General features: G+C 45.4%; 1 protein-coding gene across 1 annotated transcript in view; it reads left to right on the forward strand.

Moving 5' to 3' along the window:
* DISC1 (DISC1 scaffold protein) overlaps positions 1-15,457 on the forward strand; it is a 143,735-nt gene that overhangs the window by 107,521 nt on the left and 20,757 nt on the right. The gene's annotated exons all lie outside the window — the stretch shown is intronic.

A 15,457-nucleotide genomic window follows, 5' to 3' on the forward strand; every position in this document is an offset into this window, starting at 1 on the left:
TCTTGCTCTCTGGGAGATCATGGTCTTACTTTGGTGAAAGACAGAAGTCACACGTACGCATGTTAGCTAACAAGCTGAGTAGTGCCCGGGTGAACACACAGATGGGTAGTAAGGACTATGGTAAGAACTGCGGGAGGGATTCCTGTTCTGCTCAGTTAGTTATTATGCTGAAGACAATAATCCATAAAATTTACGACCTGTAGGGCGCCTGGGTGGCTCAGTCGTTGAGCGTCTGCCTTCGGCTCAGGTCATGATCCCAGGGTCCTGGGATCGAGTCCCGCATCGGGCTCCCTGCTCCGCGGGGAGCCTGCTTCTCCCTCTCCTCTGCTCCCCCTGCTTGTGTTCCTGTTCTCGCTGTCTCTCTCTGTCACATAAATAAATAAAATCTTTAAAAAAAAAAAAAATTTACGACCTGTAGTGGTTGCAAATGTGGGCTCTGCCATCCAATTCTCTGGGGGTGAAGCCTCACTCAACCACGTAACAGCTGGGAACCACTTATTATTTGGGGGAGGGGATGTGATAATGGGGCCGTTATGTGGATCAACGGTTAATACATACAAAGCTCTCATAACCGTGCGTGGATGGTAGTAAGCACTTCATTCTGCTTACTGCTTGTCATTTTTATCATGGGATTCCAGTCTCCTGAAGGCCTTCAAATTGCCTGTGCTGATGTGTCTTAGACTATTTAGTGAATAATGTCCTCTCTTAGCCACAGAGCACACCCTATCCAACCAAGGAAAGCAAGCCACGGGTGCTGTGCTAGGGAGGTGCTTAGGACTTCCTCCTATCCCCCTCCAGCCCTAATATTTCCCTTCAGAAATCTAACCCCATGGCTCATGCCCATGGGAGAAGGACAAGAGATTTGGATTGTTGCCGAATTTCAGCCAGAGGAAACTGACCGTTGAATATGACTTGTGCTCTCCTGCGCCACCTTATTCCTTGTCTTTCTCCCACTCCTGCTTCCTGTGTACTTCTGTGGAAGTAGCTCTAGAGCTGAGTGTGTACACACACACACACGCATATACACATATGGAGGTAGAGGTGCATCTGAAATGTATCGTATACTTTGTCATATGTCATTATACATATGCACGTATAACATGCATTGTCTTTTTCTGCATGCATTTTGTGTAATATATAAGATGAAACATACATGTGAATTTATTACAAATACATATATTTACATCTGAGGCTTAAAATGATCCCTTTTTCATCCTACCATCCAGATGTGTCCTACTTATTTTTCCCTCTGCTTTTCACCACACAGAGGTTTGTTACACGCCTCTCATCTCTCACACAAGGTGATGGCTCTTTGCGGGGAAAAAGCTAGGGCATGCTTAACTTAGAATCCACTGCAGTGTTTAACAAAGCCTCTGGGTTTTGAGTGGAATTCCTGAGCAGTATCCCTGCAGGTGTGCCCTGTATTCTATAGAGATGCCAGGTTGTGGAGTGCGCACTTTCTCACACACCAGCTCGGGACCGCAGGCGGGCTGGTCTCCTTGTTCGCATTTTACAGATGAGGAAACAAAAACTCAGGAGGTTTTCCTGGCGAAGCAGCTACTAAGAGGCCTTCTCATATATATCCATAGCTGCCTTTGGGTCTGAACTCATAAAAGGTCGTTTCTTTCCAGAGATCCCAGGAGGTTGTTTCTCTTAGTCTAAAACAAGGATCTCCGCAGTGTGGTAGGCCGATAGAGCAGGGCGCATGAACTTGGATCCTATCATTTCCAGTCTGTTATTCTGCCCAAATTCTCAGCCTGGGATGTTGATCGTGAGCAGAGCACTGCCAACACTGAGGGGAATTTTGTGTTGCTGGGAGAGTGACCACCCTGGGACATCTCCTAATCTGGGTGACCCCGCAACAGGTGACCCTTGGCATCTGATTTATTTACTTAGTGAGGCAGGCGGGCACCTCCCTGCCTTAGGGCAGTTTGGGGCATGTAGGTGCAGGTTTCGACAGATCAACTTCCTTTCTTCCACACTAGGGAGGTGAGGCTCCATGCTGTTCCTGACCATAAATTATTAACTGGAAAAATCATTGTTATTATGTGGGCTTTCCATTAAGAAGGAAGACACACCTTTTCCAAGCTGACGGGCTGCAGCATGGACTCCCAGAAATAGAGTGCCTGAAAGGAGTCAAATGTGGAGTCCTATAGCTCGATAGGTCAGAAATTGCTTGCTCTAGTGTTTTTAACTAACTGTACACGATCTTGTTAACTTAGTTGTTTCCTATGGGATACTGGTTTTCTTTTAGAAGGTGTTGACTTGGGGGCATATCTTGCAGGTGCCCCAGCCAGAAGACTGGATCTTATAGGCACCCAGTAGCTTTGTTGACAAACGTCTTTGTTGTTTACGAGAATAGTTTCTTCTTAGGCCAGCTAGAGAGATCCTGACAAACTGTGTAACAGGCAAATCTTGAAGTCTTTTGAAGGGAGGTTGTAGAGACTGGTATTGTTACAAATATGTGGAGAAACAGACCACTCAACATCACAATTATTATTATCACCCATAAAGATTCTTCATAGAGGCCAGCTATAAACTCAGGGTGTTGTCTGGGGAGAAGCTGTTTCTGATTTACCCAACTTGGTAATGTTCAAGTTCAAAGGGAAGGATATGCCTCTTTCCCTGGATAAACTATACAGCTTAAAAAGGAACTTCCTAATAGCACTTGGCATTTCTGAGCAGAACACTGGTGGAGACTGTCTGTGCTTACATGGTGCCATCATTTCTGACCATAGCTCATTGGGAATCTATCTGGTAGGTGTTAGAGAGGGGCTGGAGGTGGAAGGTTGTACACTGGGGATGAGAGAACCAATGGCTTTTTATTTGGACATTATAATAGAAACCAAAGCAGCAGTTTGAATTTTCTGATGTTCGTGTTTTGGATCAATTATCTTAGCAGGATGGAATGAAGAGCTGCCTGCTCAGAGATCTCATAGCTGCCTCTTGATAGAGCCAACAGAGATGGTTTTTTTCCAATGACCAAGAGACCATTTTTAAGCCCCTGGGGAATCAGGAACTCCACAGTGTGGAAGCTGACAGATCAGGGATGTAGAAAGGACAGGGGCCACTGGAAAGATATGTTCATTTGAATTTCCTTTATCTCTGGGATTCCAACCCTTCAGCCTTATAGCAAACTCCTTGTTTCCTCTTGCAAATTTTCCTTTAATGGGAGAGGTCTGGATGGATGGTTTTTTTCCAGTGAGCTTGATTCTCCCTCCACATTAACCCATCCTTCTCATTCCATCCCATACTGACTCCACTCTGATAATCAGTAATGGGATTGGGTGTGAGGGGTGGGGAGAAGGATGGGACACCAAGAGGAAGGATGTGACAGGTTCCGGGGTTTTCCTTGGGCCACATCCCTGCATGTGGGGTGTGAGTTTCCGTCTACTTACTTGGCATAAATTGAGGAGGGTGGTGACTTGCAGCTCATCTCTGTCTGGTGCCGTTAGCTCAGCTCCCCCAGCCTCTGTTGGTCTGTGTGTGTGCCTTGCACACCAGGGAAGAGCCGGGCTGTGACCCCGTCCAGCAGCATGTGGCCAGCTGTGAAGTGAGATAGGAATAATCCCAGTCCTAACAACAGAGCTGAGGGCTGTGGACGGGTACTTCCTAACACTCTTTAGATGCCTGTGACTGGCTCGTATTAGCCTGTGGTTGGGCTCTTCATTCCTCAGCTCCTGGAATCTTTCATGCTTCATGTGAAATGTGCTCTGGCAGCTCGCGGATGAATTGTTTCTTGTTGTGCATTTGGAAGAAACGTGTCACATCGCTTTACAAACCATCGGCGCAAACCGTGAAGCTGACTCAAGCCCTGCTTACAGGGAGGCTGGCTGGACCCTGGTGGGTGCGTGCGGGACCTCGGTCAGCGTGACTGAGCAGCATGGGGCAGTAGGTGGCCCCCCGGCCAGGGCTGCTCCCTCCTCCCTGCTCGTACCGCTCGGGGCTCCCCAGTGAGGGCGATGGACTGTTCGGGAGCCCAGGCATGCCCGTCACAGATGTCTTCAGTCCACAGGGAGCAACCCAGGCCGATACCAGGGCTCCTTTCAAGACAGAGTTGAAATAATGAAATTCAGCAGTTCACAATTGACTGGAGCAAAATCAAGATCCGTATCTTATGAGAGTGAGGAGGCACAGTGAACACAGCAGGGCCTGGACTGGGAAACAGGCCTCCATGTCCGGGAGGAGCATGTGGGATCCTCAGCGTGTGTGTGGAGAGGCAGTTGTGTGTCCCTGTGTGCGGGCTGATTGCACGAGGTGGCCCAAAGTGGGGTGATGCAGACACTTTAGGACACCCCTCCGGTCTCCCAGCCTTTCTCCATTTGTGTGATTGTGTTCTTTCATCTTTCCTTCTGGTCTTTGTTTTTCTTCCTTCTCTGCCTTTGTCTTTGACCTGGTAGGTCTGTCAGGAGCAGTGGCTTTATGGGACTAATCCAGCAGAAATCACCTGGCGGAGCGGCTCTGTGCTTGCTGGAACCACTGTTCAGGAGATTCTGACTTTTCTGCATACGCCTTGCCTTTCCCAGGAATCGCAGAGGCAGACAGTATTTGCCCAGAAAGTCAATGTGTTGAGATGGTGGCATGTGAGCGAAGCAAGACTGATGTGTCCTCGCCTAACCTCGTGTTAGGCGGTGCTCTTTGTTAGGCATGTCCTTGGTGTTTGGGACCGCTCTGCAGGTGCGCCTCCCAAATCTCACATTTATCATGGCTTGCTTTCTTCCTGAGATTTGTATTCATAACCACATATTAATTTTAACATTGCCATTATTTACCAAATGCTAATTTTTGATCACCATAACCCTATAAGGTATCCTGGACAGTATATTGGTTTTATGTCCATTTTGCAGATGAGGCTGCTGAGGGCCCCAAGTCACACAGCAGCAGTGTTCTGACATCTTCGGCCGATCTTTGACATGGGGGTCGGGGGGAGAGATATGGTTAATGCTGACAGCCCAGGAGAGACCAGGGCTTCGAACCCAGTGCCCAGGCAGGCAATGGAAAGAAGTCCAGCTAGTCAGGGCATGGGTCTGTGGGTCCAAGCAAAAGGGAATGGGTGTCATTCCAGGCCAGCAACGGTTGTCTCAGTGCTCCACAGATCACTTGGGGTCACCTGAGAGGGATCAGAGCAAACAGGTCTCTAAACACAGGCAGCCAGGTGCTTCGGGTCGGAGAGGTCTGCTGGCAGTTCTGAAGAAAGGATGTAGGAGGAAGGGGAGATGGCAAGGAAGCCAGGCCTTGTGCTATGGGAACTGGAAGTCTGGTTTATAAAATGAAGGTTTGAACCAGATGATGTTGCAGGTTCCTTCTGGATCTAGAACACTTCGCACTTTCAGATTTTGTGAAATCAGTTTTAAAAGACAGTGCTTGAAAACATGCTCATTCTGTTCCTGATAGCCCTCAGGTGAGTTCCCTGTCCAAGTTCCCTGGGCAGACCGTGACCAGCCTCGGGGCATGGTGCTCAAGTTCTGTCTTTTCTCAGCAAGACAATGCTAATGACTTGCGTGTCACTAGACGCGGGCCAGAACTGAAGCCCACACGGTAGCTACTGTTCAGAGTTTGGAATGCAGCTCACTGCTGTATCCTCCAGTTTCCTTTGGAAGATAATCATTATAGTCAACGATAAAAGTATCCCAACCACAGCTTGGAGGAGAAGGAAGGGATTTGAAACTACCACCCCCCCTGGGTGGGTACAGTTGCCACTCACCCCAAGAAGACAGGCTTCTGTGTTGAGTGTATTTGAGAAGATCAGGGGAGGAATCTCCTCTTCCTTCCAGATTAAAAAAAAAAAAGTCATTTTGTACTACATTGAATTTACTATGATTTTCTACAAGTTCTCTGTGCTTTGTTTCCTTCAAGGAGTTTCCAACCTGGGTCTGTGATTATTTAGGTAGATTCTTCTTGGGAGGCTTATAATTTGTAGACTGATCCATTCCTTTTTTATAATTTAGGGATCAGATGAACTATTTTCAACTAGAGCCCCAGGGATTCTTCAAGATGGGAGATAATCATCTTAAACTGATTGCAGCCAGTTCTCCTAATATTGCGATTGCAAGTGATCTCTCAGCGTATGTGGATGCATGTGGCCTATTTTCAAAGTTCTTCCTCTGGTCAATTTCAATTTTTTTATTTTCCATAATTATCACCTTGAGAACTGTTCTGGACCTAACTTCTTCATCATTTGGGTGTCTTCTACAATCTTCTATTCCTTTTCACCAAATTCTCTTGTTCCTGACGGATCCCAAGAATGTTTCCCTGTTTGTAGGTTGTATGTTACTGTTACCTGCTCTAACTCTTTGATGTTAATTTAATGCCACTAGACTGTTCTTCAGACCTTGAGCCAGAGGTTGAAAGCTCTTCCAGTGAAAGGCAATTCAGTTCCGCTCACACATAACCTTTTCAAGTGACTGCAGCGAATATCCCCAGGTTGGAATTGCAAGCTCGTTGCTCGGTGGGAATTTAGTTAGTTAAGAGCACTTCTGTCCCAAGCTGGTAAGAGGTGATTAATAATCCATCCTGTGCTGATTCCTAGGCTGCTGGGATGACCTGGACCAGAACCGTTAGGTTTCTACATAGATGCTTGCAGGGGCGGCCCTGTGCCCTATACATTGGGGACATTTTTCTTAAGATGTTCATCTTGGCTGCCATATCATTACTACTTTGTGCATCCTTTTGGGCAAATTTCTTCAGCTTCCTCTTTGAGTTGTATTGATGTTAGTGTTTGATTTTTTATTCAGTTATTTGTGTAGGCAACTAGATTTTTTTCCTGCTGTTCATTCATTTTGTTCAGCTTTGGTCTATTTTTGCAGTCTTTATCCAGTAAAATGTGTAAATCTTTAGTTTACTCACTGAAACATTTTAGGAAATGAAATATATAATATTTTCCACTTTCAGGAATCCAACTGAACTGTTGCTTTGTCAGCAGGTTTTGAAAGAGCCTGAGAGAAATGTAAGGTTTAAACTGTTTGTGCAGACTTTTGCTGTGCATATGCTTATTCTTAGCCAGATAGTAAATAATTAAAGATAACTCAGAAAACATCATAAACCCAAAGCAGCAAGTGTAACCTTTTGGGCAAACTTCATAGTTATAGAAAGCATACATGTTTATAAATTTAGGAAAACAACATACATTTAAAAATATTAGTATTAAGAGGAAATACAAGCAGTTCAGGGTAGTTCTTTAAAAAATTCTGGGGCAATGGGACATGACTTATTATTAAATAGTCAGAATTAAGGGACGGTGATTGACACGGAAATCTGAAGTTGCCTTTGGATCACTTACCCGAGTAAACCCAGAGGCAGCCTCATTTTCCCCTTGGATCAAATTGTAGTGTTTTAAGGATTAGACTCACAGGAGTTTGGTGGAGAAAAGCTCTATAGCCCAGAATTGAAATCTTTTTGAATGTTTAAATACATTTGGGTTACGATAATATTGAAAATGTGGAGCCCACTTGGTTACCAGTCTTCAAAAAAAAAGAGGCCAGGAATTTATTTTCTCATTGTGTGTGACTAGGTATCACTGAACAACTTGAGAGGAAGGGGTGGAGAGCAGAGTACTTATGATCTGAACGTAAGGCTATTGATATTTTTGACTCTTACTCTCATTTCCTCTTCATCAGACAGCTTAAGATCCCTTACAGACAAATGCCTGCAAGTGAAAATGCTTCTGGCATATGAATTACAGTTACAGTTTGTAGAAGATGGTTTGAGAAGCACTGAAAGATCTGCTTGAGTTAACACTTGGAGTATTTGGGCAAGCCAAATACCAAGTTAATCAGTTGAAAATAAAGCTGTGATTTTTAATGGAACTGGCCTCAGAGGTAAGCTGCGACTCCATGATGTCAGGCAGTCTCCCAGTGGGGGTGGGAACTGGCAAGAGCGGGCGGGGTGTGTGTGCATGCATGGGCGCTCTATCTTACCCATATCAGCAAATTTGGAAGACCGCACATCCGGTACATTCAGTACTAGCACTCGTTTCCTCTGCTCCACACTTCCACATTAGCGCCCCGACCACAGGAAGTCTTTCCTAGGAAGCCGGAAATCCTCGTGCGCTCTCACTTGTTCTCTTTCCACTCTCCCCTTTGGGAGTACTTACACAAGCTACATAGATGGATTTCATTAAGAAGAATTTATAGTCGTACAAAATGGATCAAAGGGCTGAAAGTCTGAGTATTTCTCTGGCCTATTTTTCTTGATTTCTTTTATTTAATCTCTTTTGCTTGGGGCAGAGAGGGAAACATCACCTATATTTACCCTAGTTAAAAACCCATGTGCTTGATTTCTGTCAGATTACTCAAAACTACTTTCTTACTCTGATGTAGTCATGGTTATTTGTATGAATGCTTTATTAAAAACCTTTCAATACTTCACTGTGCCCAAGATCCCCAGGATGAATGTGAGTGTCGGTCACATGAGCAGACTCTGTGTCATGTTCCTGTCCCGCCACCGAGCAGGACAGAGATTATGTGCTGGGCCAGAGGGGGTGAGGATGGTCACAGGGTGCCAGAGCTCCGGGCTCTTGATACAGATCTCTCCCCACTGCACTATGCAGGCTTCCCCAAGAGGAAATGTCTCAGGTAACGAGGCTGATAGCTTTTACAGCCGTATAGAATGGCTTGCTCCTGATGACTATATGTGCCCTATCTTGCCTTCTCGAGATCATCTGAAATCTGGAGGAATTCTTGGCATTTTTGTTGTCTGGGCCCCGTGCATGTCCCACCGGTGACATGTGACATTATCATCTGTGAGGCGAGAAGGGTCCAAAGAAGGAAAAAGGCCAAGTAGATAAAATCCTGCATTTCCTAAAGCTGTTTTTGCTGCCATCTTTTAACCACTTGCCCCTGACAGAAGGTTAGAGGCCCGAGCAGTAATTGGCAAGGGTGTTAATGTCAATGGATTCGTGTATTTTTTTTTTTTTTAATTCAAGACCCAAGTCATGCCTGTACCAAGGTGGCTGTCATTTTGCTCTTTATGTCATTTCTATCTTGCTTCAGTAACAATTTCTCATTCTTAAACTTATTTTTACGAAACAAGACACGGGATGAAACTACAAATGGGGGGAGAGACAGAGGGGCAGGGAGAAGACTGTTTGGAGATGAAATTGATATTCCTCCTCCTTTACCAGAGATTTTTGCTGAAATAGGACTTCAGCATCAGGCCACGTATACACAGGCAGGAGATGGACAGGCCCCTGCCAATAGACAGCAGACCTTCTGCACAACTCTGTTCTGAGGACTGAAAAATTGTGCCTTGCTTAGAAAAATGAGAGACGTCTGGCCTCTATTTCTGCCTCTGTCACCAACATCATCTGGCACTTTATATAACCTCTATGTCTTTTAGCCACTCTAGCTCTCTGCAGGTAAAATAATATTGGTAAGAGAATCTTGAATGGCAGAAGAGTAAAAGAACTTTGGATGGTAGGATTGAAAGTTTCTTAGAAATAACTTGGCTCAACTGCCTCACTTTGTGGGTAAGGAAATAGAGCTCCAGAGAGAAGTGACTTGCTCAAAGTCTTGCAGAGAGTTAGGGGGGTTGTGGATGGAATTCTCAGAGTCATTAATATTGTATTCGGCAAAGGTCAGATGAGAGTAGGGACACAGTTTGTTCTTCAAAGGCTCGTCTTCGGGGCACGTGTGTGGCTGGCGTCCTGGGCATGGTCTAACGTGCTGGGCCAGGGCTGGTGCCAAGGGTGGTGGTGGCAGAAGGAAGCATAAAGAACAAAGGAAGGCCACATAAAGTGAGAGGGAGTTTCTCTAGGACACGAACACAAAGGAGTCAGCTCAGGCCCACCTGACATCTGTGGCTCAGAAGAGGACCAATGGGATGCCTGCTTGACCTTGTCTTCCCCTCCTGGCATCTGTCCTTCCTGCCCTGGGATTCTGATGGGCTTTACATGTGGACACCTGGCCTGCATGTCCAAGAAACATCCACATCTTCAAAGTAGCCACTGCTCAACCGGTGCTTGGGCCTACAGGTATGTCCACTGCGGTGTGTTCCACCCTCGAGAGGAATACTTGGAGAAGAGTCCTGGCAGGCAGCAGTCTCATGGCTCTTAGGGAAGGCCTGGCCTAGATCTGGATGGGCATGTATCTCTGGTCTTGTGGATGCTTCATTTCAAGAGTATAGAGGATCAGGTCAGGGCCCTCTGATGCATGGATCTATGGGAAGTATTGAAAGTATTACTAAAAGAAGGTACAGATTTAAGTTTCTTATAAGGCTTTTGAGGTATGCTTCCCTAAGTCTGGAGAAATAGGGAGTGAACAGTGGTTGGTTCCTATTTGATTGGGGTGTGGGGTTCTTTAAATGAATAGATACCTAATGCAGCGATAGGTTATTGAGGAAGATTAGCAAGATACTCTTTTTTTTTTTTTTTCAAGATTGTATTTATTTGCGAGAGAGACAATGAGAGACAGAGAGCATGAGAGGGAGGAGGGTCAGAGGGAGAAGCAGACTCCCCGCCGAGCAGGGAGCCCGACGTGGGACTCGATCCCAGGACTCCAGGATCATGACCTGAGCCGAAGGCAGTCGCTTAACCAACTGAGCCACCCACTCTGAATTTTACAGAGTGACCCTCTGGCCTAGGCAGTTTGGCAGCAGAGAGGACTCATTTGCACTGGCTAGAGACAGGCTCCAGGCTGAGACCTGTGGGTGCCCTGTACACAGTCCTGGTCCTTACTTCTGACCTTCTAGCTCTCCACATGTCTCCCTCCTCATGCCAGTCTGCATTAGTTTGTTAGGACTGCCATAACAAAGTACTGTAGGTGGGTGGCCTAAACATAGACATTTATTGTGTTTAAGTGTCTAAGATCAAGTTATGGGCAGGGCTGGTCCTTCTGAAGACCTTGAGGGAAGGATCTGTTCCAAGTCTCTCTCCTTGGCTTATAGGTGACATTCTTCCCCCTGAGCCTCTTCCCACTGTCTTCCTTCTCTGTGTGTTTCTGAATCCAAATTTCTCCTTTTTATAAGGATACCAGTTATATTGGAGTAGGGCCAACCCTAACAGGCTCTTCTCAACTAACTACATTTGCAATGACCCTTTTTGCAAATCAGGTCACATTCTGAAATGCAGGGTACAGGGTGGTTAGGACTCTAAGATGTGAATTTTGGGGGAATAAAATTCAGCCTATACATAGTCTATGAAGAGAAACCATCCAAAAGACATAAGTCAAAGAGAGCCAGAGTTCTAAGACATGGGATTTAGGAAGAGGAGTGAAGATCTTACTGAGTAGACTCTAGGTTTTTAATCTCTTCTTCCTCATATAAAGTTCCACCTAGAGCAGGTCCCTCTTATCCACAGGGATATGTTCCAAGACCCCCAGGGGATGCCTGAGATCATGGGTAGTACCGAGTCCCATGTATACTGTGTTTTTTCCTATACATACATACCTATGATAAAGTTTAAGTTATAAATTAGGCACAATAAGAGATTAACAACAATAACTAATAATAAAATAGATCAATTATAACAATGTATTATGATAAAAATTACATGAATGTGGTCTCTCTCTCAAAAAATCTTATAGTACTATACTCGTGCATCTTGCGATGATGAGAAATGATAAATGCCCACATGATGAGATGAAGTGAGGTGAATGACGTAGGCACATGACATAGTGTTAGGCAACTATTGACCTTCTGACAATAGCTTGGAACATCATCTGCTTCCAGACTGGTTGATTGCAGGTAACTGAAACCATTGAAAGTGAATCATAAATAAGGCAGAGACTACTGTATTCTTTAGGAAGAAGACAAGATGGTGAGCAGCACTCACTAAGCAAATATTAATAAGTACCCATTATGTGCCAGGAACTTTTCCATGAAAGATCATTGCCCCTGACAGCTTTCTGTCTACTGGGGGTGGGGGGCGGGGAGAGGCAGAAAGAAACAATAAATATAATAAGGAAGTAGATCACATAGTAGGTTAGTAGGAAGTGAATGCTGTGGGGGAAGAACAGGAGAGGATGTGAATTTGCAGTTTTAAATGGAGTCGTCAGGCTGGGCTCCCTGAGAGGGTAAGATTAGAGCAAGAACTTGAAGGGGGGTGGGGGGGCTGGCCCGGCACATGTCTCGGGGTCAGAGGGAGCATCCGGGCTCAGAGGGCCTGTGTCCCTCAAGGCAGACTGGGGGCACTGTCAGGAGGCCTCTAAGGCAGGGCAGAGCCAGTGAAGGAGGGCCTTGTGGGAGAGGCGGTCAGAGACGTGATGGAAGGTGGGCCGCACTGGTCCTTGGCTTTCCCTGGGTGTCCTGGAGCCAAATCTGAGCCGAGCAGTGGTGAGGACAAAGCAGGGGACCAGCTCACAGGCCTTTGTTAGCATTTCAGAGGACAGTGTCCGTGGGCCAGAGTGGTTCTCTGGTTGGCCTGTTCTCCCTTAGAACTGTTTCTCACCCCAAGTCATCAAACCCGAATTACCTGGCTAATAGTGTCCTGCATACGTCTCCTTCTGGCCCTTGACCAGTCTTGGCTTGTGCTATTTAGATTCGTTACCGTGACTGACTTCATCCCATCTTCCCTTCTCGTTAGTGCTGAAAAGCAATTGGTCCCTCCCCAAGCTGAATTTTTTATTAGTGATGTTTTTGACACCAGTGGTAGCATTCTCATGATACTGCAGGAGTATTTAAGAGAGCTTTTCATTCCCAACCTGAAGCTCGGGCATTTGTGAGCTCCTATACTGACCCAGTGGTCCCATAATCATTTTTTTTTTTTAATCAAAGACATTCTTAGGTAAACTTTTCTTTTTTTTTAAAAAGATTTTATGTATGTATGTATGTATGTATTTATTTAGCATGAGCAGGGGAGGGACAGAGGGAGAGGGAGAGAATCTCAAGCAGACTCTACGCTGAGCACAGAGTCCAACGCGGGGCTTGATCTTAAGACCCTGAGATCATGACCTGAGCCGAAATCAAGAGTCGGATGCTTAACTGATGAAGCCACCCAGGAGTCCCTTTATATAAACTTTTCTTATAGCTGCCCCTCAAATCCTTAGCTCCCACGCTACCAGTAAGAACATTCGCATTCTGCACATATCTGTTGTGGCCTCTCTCACTCTGCCACTTGGGTGAGTTGCAAATGGAACCGTCTGTTAGTCTGGAGCAAACAAAAGAGCTGTCAAGTTGCCTGTTGTCCACCTGCTGCTATGGAGAAGTGACTCTTTTTTTGTTGGACCCCGGAGTACCAGCATGTAGGATCTTAATAACACATATGATTAATTGCGTGTTAATTTGAGTTGAAAATTGAAAACCCCCCATGGGTTAGGTTGCTTGGGCAGCATAACGAGGTAGCACAGACTGGGCAGCTTCAGTAACAGAAATCTACTGTCTCACAGTTCTGGAAGCTAGAAGTCTAAGAGCAAGGTGTCGGCAGCTTTAGTCTCTCCCGAGGCCCCTCTTCCTGGCTGTCTTCTCCCTGTGTCCCCACGTGGTTCTTCCCTCTGTGCGTGTGTGTGTCTGTATCTGAATTTTCCCTTTCCATGAGGACACCAGGCATGTTGCATTAAGGTTCACCCTCGTGCCCTTGCTTTAATCTGATTGCCTCTGGAAAGACCCTGTCTCTGAATAAGGTCCCACGATGAGGACACCAACATAATGAACCGGGGTGAGAGGGACACAATCAACTCAGAAGTGACCCCTTTGCCCTCGAGTTATTTTGCCACCACCAGCTCCCGGCCCATCTGCCCCTGATGTGCTTTCTCTGCTGCACGTTCTTGTCGACAGTCTTGATTTTTCTAAGGCTTTATTTGTTGAAGGTGCATTTTGGTCATATGATTTAAACACCAGTTTGTGAGTAAGGAATAATGTGCGTTTACAAATAATGATAGCAATTGTACGGTAAATTTAACATAATTCTAAAATAGGATTCTAGAAGTCAGGCTGGACAGTGAGAGCATGTTTTGAACAAGGACTTGGCTTCCAGGAGAGGCAGTACCGGTTAGTGGTTAGGAGAACAGACGGCTGGACTGCCTGGGTCATCATTTACCCCCTTACCAGCTGGTTAACCCTGGGACAGTTACTTAAATCTCTCGTTGACTGAGCTTTCTTGTCTGAAAAGGTAGATATTATAGTACCTACTGCACAGAGTTGTGAGAATTTAAAATGCTCATGTACATAAAGATTATAGAAGAAGGCCGGGGCGCCTGGGTAGCTCAGTCATTAAGCGTCTGCCTTCAGCTCAGGTCATGATTCCAGGGTCCTGGGATCGAGTTCCACATCGGGCTCCCTGCTCAGCAGGGAGTTTGCTTCTTCCTCTGTCTCCTGCTCCCCCTGGTTGTGCTTTCTCTCTCTCTCTGACAAATAAATTAATAAAATCTTAAAAAAAGGTACGTTTTAAAAAAATACACAAGCTTAAAAGAAACATGGGGATTAGTTTTAATCATTGAAGTGCGTGTAACTCTTTTTTTTTTTAAACATTTAACTTACCTAATTCAGTGGTTTTTAATTTGAATTCTTGCTCCTGGAATCTTGGTTCATGGGCCACAGGGGGATGGTGGGGCACTAAGTGGGTGGGGTCAGTGTGACATTGTTTGTACCCCATGCCAGACACCCACCCTTAACCAGAATTGATCCCCTTGTTATGGATTTTATATATGGATTGCAGTTCTATGTACAATTTGTCTGAAAGAGTTCTGCTACTAAAAATAGCTTGAAAACCACTAGCTTGGTATGTAGATTATTCATATCCTTCTGCCCCCCCTGTTGCTTTCATTCTGTGTATACCCCAGGGATGCAACTAATGTTAATATTAGCCTGAGCAAAACATAATTAGGAAGGTAAATCTACTGCAAAAAGTAATACAGCATAAATTAAGTAAATTAAATATAAATCAAATCAAATATGAAACAATGCATTCAATTATCCGCATCACTGCTTCCCTGCTCTAACATGGATATTTGAGAGCAGACTCGTTTTCTTTCTGGGTTAGGACCCGAGCCGAGCCAAGACCAATGAATTGTGTCAACCCCTGGAAGACTGGTTCTTGTCCTATTGAGCATGAGTTAAAGGCACTGCTGTTTGGTCAGCTGAATTTTCAGGGTCAGTAAGTGGACCCACCACCTATCTATCTTCATTGTTAATGCATGAACTAGTCTTTGTGTGTGGCCGTGAACACTTACTTATAAAATACTATTCAATGCTCATCATATAGGATTAATTTTGTGGTGAACTGTTTCCTGAAAAGTTATTAGTTGCACGGACTCCCATCCGCCTGGCAAGGGAAGGTGCGGACAACAGACATTAGCAGCATGAAGCTAGAGTTGCTTCTGGAATCAGAGGTAGAATGGGTACCAGCGCATCTTGGACACCCTCTGCTCTTCTCTTCCTAGCATCTCCAGTGGCTGGGTCCGTTCTCTGCTCTCCATGTTAGCATGACACTCAAACTCACCTCCTTTCAAAAGATCCAACCTCCACCCAGCGGGCTGGAATTCTCCAGGCAGGATTCCACATGTGCGTTCCCACTGTTCCCACCATG

Source organism: Leptonychotes weddellii, chromosome 6 (genome assembly GCF_054177405.1).
Source record: "Leptonychotes weddellii isolate Sample4059 chromosome 6, ASM5417740v2, whole genome shotgun sequence".
Classification (NCBI taxonomy): domain Eukaryota; kingdom Metazoa; phylum Chordata; class Mammalia; order Carnivora; family Phocidae; genus Leptonychotes; species Leptonychotes weddellii.